Source organism: Sturnus vulgaris, chromosome 5 (genome assembly GCF_052056855.1).
Source record: "Sturnus vulgaris isolate bStuVul1 chromosome 5, bStuVul1.hap1, whole genome shotgun sequence".
Lineage (NCBI taxonomy): Eukaryota > Metazoa > Chordata > Aves > Passeriformes > Sturnidae > Sturnus > Sturnus vulgaris.
In genome coordinates this window covers 22475162-22489220 of record NC_142247.1, presented here as the reverse complement: position 1 = coordinate 22489220, position 14059 = coordinate 22475162, and the positions used below count along the sequence as shown (strand labels likewise).

The following is a 14059-nucleotide window of genomic DNA, read 5'->3' as shown; positions in this document are numbered from 1 at the left end:
TCCTTTCGGCTTCTGCCTGTTTGCTTCTGGAGCAAATCCTCCATTTCCAGCCTGCTGTTCTGGTGTATCTCACTGCCTTTGGGAGAGTGGGTGGTAGTACTTCTGTCAGTATGGAAAGGCTGTCAGGAGCCTTCCCAAGCTCTTAGGAAACACAGAAATTGCAGGCGCCTGTGTGCTGCTTCAGCATCTTCTTTTTCTCCTGTGGGATGGGGAAAAAGGGCTGGTTATGACGTAGAGCTGCAGTGTGAAAGGAACAAGTGTGGGATCCCCCATGTGTTTCATAACATATGACATTTAGCCAAAGAGGGGAGCATGACTCCCCTCTTCAGCTAAAGAAGTCTATTGTAGAAACAAACTTTAAGGCTTTGAGAATGCCCACCCCCAGCTGCACAGCAGGGCTTGGTGACACCCTCTTAAAGCATTGCACTGGATTTAGGATGAAATGTCTGCTGTGGGAAGGTTTATCTGAGGCGTAGCATTTCTTAGCGTGACTATAAAGAGGAACTTGTGTGGACCGGATGTCTCGGGCTCTCTCCCCACCATGCTGAGTCTTGCTGAAGAGGCTCTGTGAAACCGATTCTTATCTGCAGCGTGGCAGCTCTGTGTAGGTCTTTGTACAGCCCCACAGCCCACTGGCTTGTAGATGCTGTAGGAGTCCTTTCCTCTGGGTAATATATCTGCCGGTCCTGAAAGAATGTCTTCCTTAATGCTACTTTGAATCAATTTTATTGTGTAACAATCTAATAATACATTTGTTTAAAGATGGAGATTTTTTAAGATGGGGCAATACTTCTGAAAGACCATCCTTTAGCACTTCTCTTTCTTTCTAGTTCATATTCCATCTTAAAATTATTATTAAAACTGGTAAGAGAATATCAGGGAGGAGGTCATTGGCAAACAGATAATAACAAATTTTGCTATCTTAGCTACCTTGAAGTACATCTTGTAGCTACACTAAAATATTGTACAATAAAATGTATTTTAGTAACCAAAACCAGGATTCTCCCCATCAAATTTCTCTAGCAGAAGAACAGAAATAGTTGCAAGCTTCTCTGCCAAAATTCTAATTACTCCCAAGGGAATCATCCAGTTATGCAGAAACATGGTTCTGTTTATGTCCTCTGCATAATACATATAACATAACTGAGGCACCTTTTCTGTTTCTTGCACAGTACATCCGTGTATCTGAGTTAATATTATGGAAGTTGCACTTCCAGAAGTTGCAGCAAAAAGAAACAAATGAATGCTCATTATAGGAATGCAGAGAAGTCACCACGGATTTCAAATTATAAAAATGTGCATGCCTTCTCTGTATAGCAGCCAGATACATATTTCTGTCTTTTACCAAATGTCAGATTCTTGAAGGATTGCTGTGTAAGTCCAACATGGGCTCAGTACCAGCTCAGAAACAGGCAGGATGGATGATGAGGTGAAAAGATGCTCCTCTTTCTATCCTTGTTAAAGGTAATTTGAGGGAATGGGAGTTTCTGTGTGGGAGAATATGTGATGCAAGAACAATCTAAAAATATTTCTTTTTGCTTCCATAGCAACTCCCATGCTGGCATGTCTTTGAATTCGTTAATTTATTCTTTCAGCTCTCTTTGTGGGCTTTGTCCAGTTTGCAGAGTTGCAAAATGATCTTTCTGCCTGTGTTTACAGATGTGTGCCTGCAGTCTGTTCTGGCAGCAGGGTACATCTTACATCTCCAGGGAGACCTCCCTGCAGCCTGCCAGTACTTCAAGGGGGCTTATGAAAAAGGGGGAAAGTGACTTCTTACATGGATAGATAGTGGCAGGACATGGGGGAATGGTTTTAAACTAAAATGGGAGAGAATTAGATCAGATGTTAAGACTTTTATTTTTTTTTTAACTCAGAGGTCAGTGAGACATTAGAACAGATAGCCCAGAGAAGCTGGCAGTGTTCAAGCCAGGTTGGATGGGGCCCTGAGTAACCTGGTCTAGTGAAAGGCATCCCTGTCCATAGCAGGGGTATTGGAACTAGGTGATCTTTAAGGTCGGTTCCAACCCACACCCCTCCGCGGTACTGTGATTCTCTGCTGGAAACAGCTCTTAGTAAGGGAAAGGGTGATGGTCCTTATCATACACAAGAGTCAAAGGACAGCAATTGTCCTCTGTAAACTGCTCTCTTCTTTGCATTCTGACTCACGCTCTAGCTGACCCCAAAACATCAGAAGGAAGGCTCTGACAACTCTCATCTCATGGTACACTGCTGTAAAAGCTGTCTTGCTCACATTTTATCTCTATCTCTTCTGTGATATAAAGGTGCAATTCTGAAATTTATGCTTGCAAATGTTTCTGCCTTGTGTCTGATGGCAGCAAAGATATACTACATTTTCTTCTTTGTAAGTTATAAGCAGAGACTTGAGTGAAAACTGATGCAGCAGGAAAGATTTTATTGCTTTCCGTAATTTTGTTTTTCATATTTTCAGGGTAATTTTATTATTTTAGAGGAAGCGTGGGTGTTCCTGGAAATTCATTGAGGGTCAATAACAATTTTATCCCTACAAGGACACTTGTAAAACTTCTGTGTTGATAGGTTAAGCAATGCTGGGTGAGCAATTGGTCTTGTTTGCACATATTGTGCTTCTTTGGGATATGAGGGTTCAAGCAGCCACAGCATGTCCACCTTTCCAAAGGCAATGGTGAGCAAATGCCTTAGGCTTGATCTGGATTTGTGTGAGGGGCACTTATCCTGCACAGTGATAACTACAAGGTGAAAATTAACCTGCTGGCAGTTCTGGTGGTGGGAAGGTGCTGCCAGTGAAAGGTTTGCAATAGTCCATGTGAGAAGCTCTGAGACAAGGGTCCCATTCAGCTGGGAGGGCCATGCCCCAGTCAGGCCCTGGAAGCAGGAATAATTATTCTCTGTTTCTTGAAGCCCAGAACCAGCACTCTTCTAATCCCAAACTTCTGACATCAAAGCTCTGAACGTTTCTTTCCAGAGAATTGTCCAAAATATTTTAGTTCCACAATTCAACAACTTCTCTCAGTCCCCAGACTTTTACATCCTCCTTTATCAAAGGAACAGAGATTTAGCTGATGTGGCCAAAGGGCTGATGGACTGTCCTTTCTGTTCCCCTTTCTTAATCTTTTGTCACCCCTAGGTTAGATGATAAAACTTATTTTGATCTTCTTATTCTTTTGACTTCAGTCTTGAACCAAGAAACTCATTAAAATCTAAAGCCAGCCTAGATATCTAAGTCAACACAGTTTCAAACTGTGATGTCATAAAACAAAGTGGCAGCAAAGCTCTCAGGAAGATGCCATTTTAACAAATTCAAGACAGCTGCTCTGCCATCTAGTGTCATTGAATAACATCTGCTAAGCTCCAGCTTTCACCCCAACTGCAGAAACACCTCTACCATGTACTTTTCCTTCCAGTAGGCCTTTTAGGTCAGGAACATGCCTCTATCAGTGGGTGACAGAGAGAGGGATGAAAGCCAGGAGTAGTGTCCATTCATAAGCTCTCTGGTGGCATTAATGTGAACGTATTTTGTCTCTCACATAAAAGGACTGTTCTTTACCTGGAAAGGTAAGCTGCAAAGCTAGGCACATCTGAAGAGCTGCTGACTTTCTCCCAATGATTTGTTAGCTCTATTTAGAATGTTACATACATTCTTTATTTTAAGCAGGAAAAACAATAGGCCTGTGAGGAAAATGCAATCTTTTCAAGTCTACCAGATGTTCATTTTGCCCCGGGTATTTTCTGCTTCATAGTATGAGGTCATCTCCAGAAGTGAAAAATTGCCTAAATTAGGCCACAGAAGTCTGAATGCTAGGGGTCTTCGTTAGATGAAAATTAATTTGGCTTTGCGTTTTGTTTTTTTGTTGTTTTTTTTTTGTTTCTTTGGGTTTTTTATTTTTTTGGTTTTTTAATTGTCTCTTTGTATCAATGATCTCTCCCCCAAATGAACTTATGTTCATTAAGATTAGGGAAGTTGAGGTTTTTTTAAAACAAGTTAAAAAATGTAAGTGATAAATATTTTTGTCTAGTTTAATGCTGCAAGTATGTACTTAGAAATAGTTCAGAAATATTGGTTTGGTTTTTTTTCCCAGGGCCAAATACCGTGTTTGCCTGGAGAATCAGATATGTGGCAATTAGGAATTATTCATGTATTCTCTTTGTTTCTTACCCAGACCAAATCTCCTTACTTAAATGTTGTCTTGATAAATCTTTAGAAATTGACTTAATTTGCCAGAATAACTCCAAATTAAGATCAGTGCTCACTACTTCAATTGATAACAGATGTTTAGCTCCAGTGAAAGGAATATGACTTTACATGTCTTTTGAAATGTCACAACTCTTTGTATTCACAATTAGAAGCCATGCCAGAGCAAACCAATGCTGTCAATAGCAGAGCTGAAAGAAAACACACAAAGCACAAGACAGTGCATTCCAGAAACAGTACAAGTGTGGTTTGGAAAACCTAAAATTTGAAGCCACTAAAACAATGATATAAATCCTGCAGTACAGTCATGGTCTGCTTAATTTAGGAACTGATGAGAAATACTGCCTTAAATCTTTCTTTCTCAAGCAATCCCATGAGATTGCCACTTTGTGGGGACAGAAGTATGATGAGGCAGATCTCAGCTACTTTTACTGAAGGGTTTCTTTGAGTGTTTGAATTCCTAGCCCAAATATATATTCATCCTAAAATGAGGAGGAAAAAAAAAAGTAAATCCTTTAGGACTACAGACACTGATTTTATCTTAGCATGACATGTCTAAAAGAAACATTCTTACAGACTTCTGTTTTTCTGACAGGGTCTGTAAACTCACATTTGTTCCAATAGCACTCTAGACTGAAGTGCTTTGCAGAAGACTCTGAAACCGCTTGAGGTGGTTCTGTGAACATACAGAACCGTATTGTGCTGTAGATGAATTAACAGATCCAGATTTTCCCTTTCTAACCAAAGCTGATCAAAAGACAACTAGGTGTTCAGGTGTAAAATGACAGCCAGAGACCAGCAAGCTTAGTGCATGGGTTTTGTTTACTCTGATGTGCTCCAGTTTTCAAAAGAAATAAATTATCTCCCCCCTCACAAAAATTGAGTCACGTTTTGTTTTTATCACAATAGTCCCAGCTGTTTCAAATAGCTGGCACTAATAATCTGTGGTTTAGAACTGATTAGCATCCTATATCCCTTCATTTCTAAAATGGAATTTTAATCAGATTGTAATTCCTTGAAACCTCCACGTCAGTGAGTGCTTCCCTAACCATTAATCAATTGAATTTTGCCCTCAATTAAGCTGCTTAAATCCCCTTCATATTACTGATTGATAACTTTCATTGCCTCCAGCACGTCGCTGACACACTGTTAGTTTTTTTTAACATCAGGGCCATGACACTATTATAAAACTGAGAAAAAGAACAGACGTTTGCATTGCTGCTGTTGTGGCTTTTCAGCTTTCTCATTTTAAATCCCTGTTTTCTTCAGGGATTTGAAAGTGGGTCATAAATTCATTCCAAAGAGAAATCACTTTCATTGGTCTAATCATGCAAGTACTCAATGTCTCTTCTGGGAGGCCAGTTCTTAGTGTGGAAGTAGCTTAGCTCCTTCTGTTCTACCCCCCTGCATTATTTTTTTATGGCCTCTATGCTTTTTTGTTGTTGTTTTTGTTTGGCTGGCTGCTTTTGATGCTACTGTGCTGAAGCATAAATAATTTTTTCACAGGAAGTTAGTAAATTGTGACTCTACAATACAGAAGGATAATAACTGAAAGAAAATGAAGTTCTTTGGCTTGAGTTGAAATGCTTCTTATAATACATTGTGAACTAGTTTACTGGAAATGTGAAGAAGCTAAGTTAATACCTCAGATAATCAATAGCTTTAATGATTTTTCAAGACAAAAACATGAAACCTAAGGGAATAGGTATGCAATCCTTATTCAAACTAAGGAGATTTAAGTTTCTGGGACTGGGTCATGTATCAGCTGGCAATAAATACAGAAACTCGAAACATATTTCTCAGAACAGAAGGTTTTTTGGGTTAATTAATAATTCATGTTAGAGACACTTATGCATGTCTTTTCATAGGTGCTACTTCTTAAATATTTTCTTTCTCTGAGACAAAATGGGTGCTTTGCATGTTAATTTACAGCTGCACATATCTTAGTTTTAACCTGGTAGCATGTTCTAGATTTGATACAGCCATGCATTTAAGTTATTATCTGGAAGGCAGAGTCAGGGACAGTAACACAATCTGGAATTTAGGCACCAGAATACACCAGAAGAAAATAAATCCTCAGACCCCCAAGGTAGCACAGAAATCATCTTGAAAGAATAAGCTGAGTTCTCCTCATGTCTTGCTATCAATGTAAAACAGAAAAAACCCCAACCCAGACCCCCAAATCCAAGCATTTCAAGTTATGATTACTACTGCTAAACCTAATTAACTCTCAGTATGTGCCAGACATAGCAGACCTGATTAAAGTGTTCTGTCCTGGTGTTAAAAGATAATCCAAGGCCTTTAAGCTTTTATTCAGATGCCTATGATTTTGTAAGAACACCTGCTGTACAGCATATGCTAATTCGAATTTTTGAATTAAAATGGTTTACATCACTCATGGAAGGAAGGAAAGGAAGGAAGGAAGGAAGGAAGGAAGGAAGGAAGGAAGGAAGGAAGGAAGGAAGGAAGGAAGGAAGGAAGGAAGGAAGGAAGGAAGGAAGGAAGGAAGGAAGGAAGGAAGGAAGGAAGGAAGGAAGGAAGACCGGCTAGTGGCAGCTTTGGAGTGGCATTCCTTTGCTCCCTGGAAGAACTTAGGATATTTCTTTCTTAATCACCTCTGTTGGAGATTAGCTTCATCTTTGTTTCACTTTTACCTCGTTGAAGTTCCTCACCTTGCTATGTGTCACTCAGGCTGCTGGAAGATTGATGTTTGAGGCTAAAATTGTATTTTGGCTCCATCTGTTTTTGTTGCTGCAGTAGAGTTTCTCCAAGCTTAGAGAAAAAAAAAATAAAATATGTAATTTGCTTTTTTCTGAGACATTCCACTTTGCACCAGAGCACAGTCAGAGCAAGAGTCATGACCTTGGTGTATCACAGTCCATGGTTTTGACAGGACAATCAGTAGCACAAGATGTTGTGTAGTAGGAAGTGATTCTATGCTGAGTTAATAAAAATCTGCAATATGACACATAAGCTGGGTTTGATTATAGTTCATGCATCAAAGACTTTTTTGTTGGGAAGAAGAAGAGCAGCTTGCTTGCTTTTATTTTGAAGTAGTTCTATAATTTATGGTAGGTTCCTAGTTTAGTAATTAGAAAAAGACATGTATTGTATTCTTGGTATTATCTTGTTTGCTAGAACTCCTCAAGTCTCTCAATGTTTGTCTATAAAGATTTACCTAATGTAATCCTTAAATAAGTGGCACGTGTTCTCATTTGTTTCAGGGAAGTCTTTTCCACTTCTTCTGACACTAAAGTCTGCTGTGAACAGTGAGTGAGGTGGAGAATCAGGGGTCCCATTTATAGCTTTCTAAGTCCATAGAAATAATCCCAGGGGAATTTTGAAAGAGATCTTGAACTACCCAACACTTCTCCTGGAAAGTAATCTCCTGTCAAAGGCAGCTGTTCAATGGGACAGCTTTGTTACAGTTTTTAAAGATGCAACAAAGCAACTGTATGTATTTGTTATTGCCAAGAGTACTTTTTGAGATACTGAGTTCTGACTTAGAAGCTTGCTGTGCTGATTCAGATGGCCATTTTTTCATAACAGAAAATACTTGACAAATATGTGTGGGAAGTCCTTCAGAAGTGCAACACGATTTTCCTTCAGACACCGTTAATATTTGAGGTTGACACTGTTAGAAAAATACAGAAACCATTTTTCCTTGACATTTGGGTTACGCTATCTGAAATTAATTTCAACAGCAACAAGAAACATTGGTGCAAACTGCACCCTTTTGTAAAGGGAAACCCTGCTTTACTAAATCTCTAACTGTAACCCTATATTCCTAAACTGAGAAAACACTTCAAAGGACTGTGTTTTACTCCTGCTCTCACATCAGGCAATCAGTAATGCACAAGTTTTTGTATATGTGAAAAGCTGGCACAGTTGATATAATGATAAAAAAGCAAGGTTATACAATTTTCACTGTTGCCACTACCCAAAGTTGACTAAAATATAAAAAGTATCCTTTCCAGGTTTTTTTACTCGCTTGATAGATTTTGATGCTTTGCCATTTGCATTTTCTGATTTTTGTTGCAATAGCTGTGAAAGACATCAATATAAGAGAAGTCTATGATTTACAACTATAAATTTTGTATAGCTATTAGTCAAAGCAGGTCTTCATTTCCCTTCTGGAAAGGTAATAGTTACAACTGAATTCCTTCTTCAGGGGCTAAAAAAAGCTACAGAAAGATTTGTGGGATAATCTTTCTTTTAATCATTACTTTTAGTTAGGTCTATACCTTTCTCTCTGTCTGCTTTTTCTGTGCATATTTACTTTTATTTTTGTGTTTCCTTTTCTGTTTGTCATTCTCGGTCCTTACTTTACCTTATTTTCTCAGTATTTGCCTTTCTCATGCATGCTTTTAATGTACCTTTACTTTTCTTAAATATTTCTGTGTGCTTGTATTCTCTGAAAGTGCAGGGTTATGTTTAGCAGTCAGTAACTCAGGGATTGAGTGACTGATCACACTGAATTAATGCTGCATCTCCAGTATCCTCCCATCACCTTTCTCAGCCTGCTTCTTTCTGACACTCCGAGGATTTGTTGTACTACTGTGCCAGGGTAAGAAAATAGCATAAGCTTGCTCTGAGATAGTTGCTCTCTCTGCTGTGGTCTAATTTGCTCCTTCTCAGCCTTGCATATTTCATCACCTTGCCAGAAGCTGTAATATCCTCCCTGCTTTGTCTGCAAATGAGCCCATACATTTTTGGTGAAGCCCTGTCCTTATACTCCACAGTGAGCCAAAGGGAATGTGCTGGTCGTGACTCTGCTGGAGGATGTTCTTCATATTGTGCTAATGCCACAGGACTGGCACAGATTATTACCTTAATATATGGTATGTGGCAACATACTTCTGCTTCATACTTCCGAGATTCAACATCTCAGCCTCGTTACTACAATTTTTCTCACCATTTTGTGGGGCTCAGAACCTCATGTGGGTATTATTTACAAAGCTAAGATTTTTACACTTGCTGTTATTGATTTTGTGTGAGCCCTTCCTGGAATAAAACATGGACATTTGGCTTATATTAGTAGGAAAGACATGCTGTGTTGTAGTGCCTGAGAGGCTGTGGCATACAGTAGAGTTTGCTGGACAGCCTTGTTGATTCCCATGAATACATAAGTTCCCATTGATACATTGTTGACCAATATTGTCTCTATCACCTGCAGGAAATGGGTGGACAAGCAACTGAACTGTCAGCTTGAATCTGAGAATGAAAATAGACATAACTGGACGTCTTCACATCTTGTATAGGTCAGTGGTACAATGTTCCCTTGAAAAGAGTAATTGCCTTTTTTCCCAGTTTCGAAAGCAAAACTTCAAGTCTTAAAAAGGAACAACACAAAATATTTATGACTCTGGAAATCCTTTCATAAAATGAGGATTCCATTTAAAGATTTTCCATGTAAACTAGAAATGTTTCAGGAAGGTAATGGATACATGGTGATGGAGTAAAAATTGATGGTCAGTGACTGAATGGCCTTAAGTCAGTTTCCTGGCTCTTTTCCTAGGGTTTAATAGACTGCTGAATGCTCTAATCAGTGTGCAATATCATGTACAGCTTCAGTTCTCCCATTTCCTAGCCAGTCTTCCTGGCTCCTGAAAGTCCTGGGAAAATGGTCAGTGTTTGCAAGGGAAATCCAGGTTTCTGCTGCTTGGTCAGGTCATATGCAATGGCTACTGGAAAGCTGCAGTGTACCAGGCACTGCACAGTCCACACTCATGGTTTCCCTGTACAACACAAACAATGCAAAGGATCCTTAGGACAGGACTAAGGATTTTTTATTCCAACCAACATCCAGTGATCACTGAATTTTATTGGAGAAGCTGAGAAGCATCAGCTGAGATCTATCTACATAGGGGCTAGCAGGAATGAACAGGCAAGCAGAGAGTGGGAAATGCAGTATCCAGCACAGTTGGAAAAAAGACCAGAAGTGTGAGTGGGAGCAGTCTATTCTGCAAGGCAGGAAACAGTGGAACTCCCTAAAATTAGAAAGTCCTAAGACTTACAAAGAAGGCAGTTTTTCAACAGAGAAAGGTGGCTGGTGAATACTTCACTTAGCATAACAAAAATCTTGAAACATATTTAATTGGAAAATCTGTCCACTTCAGATCCTGATAAACTCCATTTTATACTTAGAATGTGTAAGCAATCAAAAAGGAAGTAGCTTCCGGGAATGAAGTAATGTTATTTGTATTTACAAATGCATGCACACAAACATCCTCACCCATTTATTTCTGTACACACGAGCCCACAGCATATGTGTATTACTATTACTGTGCTCTCGAGGATGTAATTCTGGAGTGCTTGGCTGAGCACCATGGTCTTGACCTGTCAGCAAAGAAGGTTTAAAGCAGGCCTAGGGTTTGGAGAGTTTCCATCTGCAGACTGGCTTGCATGGCTGGCTGTGCACAGGAGAGCTGTGGTGCGACTGAAGAGCTAGGCAATTGTAGGGCTGAGACAATGATTTTTAAATCCGCTTTGTCAAATGCAATATTTTAAGTCTATTCCTCCAAATGCCTTGTTTCCTGCAAAATGTCACCGCGGAAATTTTCCCTCTAATGAGGCTGACAGTTGTAGCAAGTCTCACTGCTCACAGAAGGGACTGGGTGATTCAGACAGGCAGTGATGATCAATGAGGAATGCTGCATATAGCATGTCACAAATGGAACAAAAAGGTTAGGGGCATGTGAATGAGGGAGTTGAGCTGTCACCATGAGCCTTGCCTCCGGGTTTCATTCTGAAAATTGCAGGGAAGTTGTGCTCTTCCTCCCTCGAGATTTGCATAGGACATTTGCTGCATCAAGGATTCCTTCTGACATTTCCAGGGGAAGCAGCTAGCAGAAAGAGGGAAGTCAGATAGCAGAGCGCCTCTGTGCGCTGTGCTGTTGCCAAGCAGATTATGTGCTGTAATCTGTAAGCACTGAACTGTGTTTGAATTACGAGGAACCTCTCCCTTGCTTTTGTTTTAGCCCCCTGGGAGAGGCGATATTTCCGGGCTGCTAATGTCACAGCGTGACCTGTTAATAACCTGCGAGCCTTCCTGCGCTCCGCTGCCTCCCGCTCCCCCAGGAGCCGGCAGCTGCCGTCACACGGATCGAATGCCTGCCTTCCCCGCGCTTCATTGAGAAAAATTCAAGCATGTGGCCTGAGGTTCCCCTGATGACTGTCTGGGGATGATGATTTCTACCATCTGTTCTGGCTGCCTGTGGCTCCCGGAAACACCGAGGTGTATGTTGCTTCTGGCCATACGTGGGATTCCTAATGAAACCTCAGCTGCTGCCCAACTGTCTGTGGATATCAGATGGGTTTGAATTATCTTCCGCCAAGAGGGGAGGGAGAAGCACTTTGTTTAACTCTTTAATCTGAACCACTAGACAGCACATGCATAATCACAGGCTACAAAGCCGCTGAATTATTAGCATCTGCATCGCGGTGGCAGCTGTAGCTTTTGCACGTGTGCTGGGTCTGCCTCATTCAAGATACCCGGGCTGGTTGTTTCCAGGCTAAATATAAAGCCTCGCGTGAAATTCATCTTACTTTAGCTCACTTGGAAGTCTTGTAATTATACCAGAGATTTATTTGATCCCTTCACTTCTGATTTGTGTTAAAGGCACATTTCAGATATATAAATTGTATATCAGTATAAGAAAAAGGCTGCTTATCAACGGTTTTAAATGCAGCTGAGGAATTACAGCATTTTCAAAGTTATTTATTGAGACAGAGGAAGTCAGGGCAAATTGATATTGATTTTGATATATGGATGAGACTTTTGTGCAAAATAACCTTGATAATGAATAAATACACATGACTTCTCTTTCAGGATTTGACATTCTGTCTGTTATTTTCCTTGTAACCTATCATTTAGAAACCTTTTCTCGATGTTTGCCGAAAATCAGATTTTAGTGGATGTTGAGGGTCACTATATCACCCAGAAGACCACATCTTAATAGAAACGTTTTGACTCTCTTTCTTGTTAGAATTGTCTGGAATTCATCCCTTAATATTCACACGGTTTTCTCCATTGATATACATACTATTTTATTTGAATTAATAGATGCTCTCAGTAAAAAATACAACGAGTTTTATGTGGTCAAAAAAATTGTTTACACACTCAGTCCTGGAACAGAGAAGTTATTACTGAGATGCTGAATGGATCAGCCATAACTGCTTACATTTCTTGCAGTCGTTGTTCAGGCAGAGATATGCAGAATTTAAGACTTGTAAGAGACCTCAAAGGGAAAAGGAAGGAGATACCTAGTGGGAGGCAGCAGTGACCACCTTGGGTTTTTAAACAGTAAGGGAGGAGTATCAGTGCATGGTACTGGATGCTTCACATTTTCAGATTCAGGTCAAACACCTCTGTAGCAAGACCTTATGTACATATTTTTAGAGGCCATTTTTCTACTAGTGTTGTGGATGCTAATCAAAGAATGTGAAAACTTCTTTGCAATGGCTTACCAAAGGGTGTTTGATTGTTTTTGCTTTTGGAGCTTTTTTTGTTATGCCATGAGACATAACAGCAATCTGCAAATGCTTTCAGCAGCTAGTGCATAGGCACGGGGTGGGAGTCAGGGTTCCCACCACTGCTGGAATCTCTTTCTCTTGTCGACTGACTCATGCAGAGAAGTGCACATAACTCTTGCATATGCAGGCTGCCAGAAATCAGTATCAGGGTAGGAGGCTTCAAAATAGGCAACACCAAAAAGTTCAATAAAACTTGGAAAAATATTTATGTTTCTAATTTTCTAATTTATTGATAAAAAAAAAAAAAAAAAAGCTAGTCAAAGACACAGGAGCTATATAGAGAAACATTTTGTGAATTTATTTTCTCCAACCTGGATTGACCCAGTAGCTACCTCTGCCTTCATCTTTAAAGCAGATTTTCTTTTAGGAATGAATGCAAGTCTACTGGCTTTTAGCAAACATGAGTGAGTTAAAAGGAACATGCAAATACAGGACAGGTGATTTGCCTATAATGTAAAGCTTCTCCGGCAGCATTTCTCTTTTTGTGTCTGGATACAGGAAAATTTATCTGTACTAGCAGTGTCTGTCCAAAAAAATCCCACCAAAACCTCACCAACAGAAAAAACCCCAACCCCAAAACCAACCCCCTTACAAGCCTCTTAATTTTAAAAATAGTTAGCTTTCAGCCCAGAGCTTTTTAAGGGAAATCTGGTGTTTCTTTCTTTTTCTCTCTGCATAGACCTCTGCATCACTGAAGAGAGATTTGACAGATGGAGACAGCTTGTAACAATGTACTTGAAGCTCTGAAAGACTAAAATGAGTAATCAAAACCATTCCAAAAAGGATTTTTTTCATGAATCTGTCTAAAAATATATGTCTCAGAGATTTTCTTTCCCCCTTTTTCCACTCCTCTTTTTTTTTGTTTGAAGTAAGGTGGGTATTTATACTTAGCTGCACATCACTATGTGTGATTTCCCTTTTCTGTTAGTCACATCATGTCTTGGCTTGCAGTCACAAGTGACGTAAGATATTGCAAAATGTCACTAATAAATATGTTAAGAGACAGTGAACTAGAAATAAAGTGTGGAGATCCCAATGTGAATCTCCTCATCAAGTTCTTCTGCCATAGTCCACTTTTGTTGAAATTTATATTTTGATGAAACATTTGCAAAAATTTTTCTGAAGTGGAGAAATATACTCTGCAATTTCTAGGTCTCAAATGATGACTGTAAGGGGAAGAACATGAAAGCTTCCCTCCTTTTGTCACTTGAAATATTTCCTTTAGGCTTAGCAGGCTCTTAGAGGAATTTGAGTATACATACCTGTGGGAACACTTGGCCTGAAGGAATTCTTCTTTGGGTTGCTATTGAGAGTTGCACTGAATTTCAGTTATCT

General features: G+C 39.7%; 1 long non-coding RNA gene across 1 annotated transcript; it reads left to right on the top strand.

Annotated features, from left to right (window-relative positions):
- The first annotated feature begins 307 nt into the window (after window positions 1-307).
- Window positions 308-12022, top strand: LOC106860951 (uncharacterized). Its single transcript, XR_015803797.1, has 3 exons — window positions 308-604; window positions 9366-9450; window positions 11170-12022. It is a non-coding gene; the product is annotated as an uncharacterized LOC106860951 (long non-coding RNA).
- The last annotated feature ends 2037 nt before the right edge of the window (window positions 12023-14059 follow it).